Source organism: Etheostoma spectabile, chromosome 9 (assembly GCF_008692095.1).
Source record: "Etheostoma spectabile isolate EspeVRDwgs_2016 chromosome 9, UIUC_Espe_1.0, whole genome shotgun sequence".
NCBI lineage: Eukaryota > Metazoa > Chordata > Actinopteri > Perciformes > Percidae > Etheostoma > Etheostoma spectabile.
In genome coordinates, this window is record NC_045741.1 from 29,015,292 (window position 1) to 29,016,114 (window position 823).

General features: G+C 38.9%; 1 protein-coding gene across 10 annotated transcripts in view; it reads left to right on the plus strand.

Annotated features, from left to right (window-relative positions):
* The window catches only part of osbpl1a (oxysterol binding protein-like 1A), a 54,644-nt gene that overhangs the window by 24,504 nt on the left and 29,317 nt on the right, over window positions 1-823 (plus strand). The window lies entirely within an intron of this gene.

An 823-nucleotide genomic window follows, 5' to 3' on the forward strand; every position in this document is an offset into this window, starting at 1 on the left:
TTTTTTTACTAGAACATGTTTACATAGGCTACTTTAATATTTAAAAATAACACTATTGTTCTCTGAAAATACCTGTATTCTCCCTCTGATTGATTTAACAATTTTATTTATTAATTTATTTGACGGGGACAGTGTGCATTAATTAACATTGCTGTAAATGCACCAGAATTAGCCAAAAGGCTATTTTTCCATCCGTTGTCCCTAAACAAATCTACAAAACAACAATAAGAAGATTACAGTGAACAATAAAATTACAAAAAGCAGTAAAACATATATAACTCTTCAAATCTTGTTGTTTCTGATTGGCACATATGCACTCTTGCCGTCTCTGTAACAGCACTGTAGAGGCACGTTATAAAAAATAGTTATGACAATACCGAAGTCCTGGGGGCTTGTTTAAAAATACAGGCTGTGTGCAATGAATTTAATCATTTATACTGTTAATTGATCCCCAGTGGGGAAATTACAATTTACACTCTGTTTTGTTAGTAATCACTACACACAGGCCTGAACTACACACACATACTCAGGACCTATTCATGCACAAATGGAGAGATGTCAGATTGAGTGGGCTGCCAGTGCTGGACCAGCGTCCTGAGCAGGTACAGTGCCTTGCTCAAGAGCACCTGGTAGTGCCCAGGAGGTGAAGTGGAATCTCTCCAGCTACCAATCCACCCTCTGGTCCGTACAAGGACTTGAACCAGGAACCCTCCGGTTCCCAACCTAACAGACTGAGCTACTGCCACCCCAATTCTCTTTGGATTGAGCATTGTGATACTTTCACAGTATTTACATAGCACCTCAAGCTGCTTTATTAAAAAAG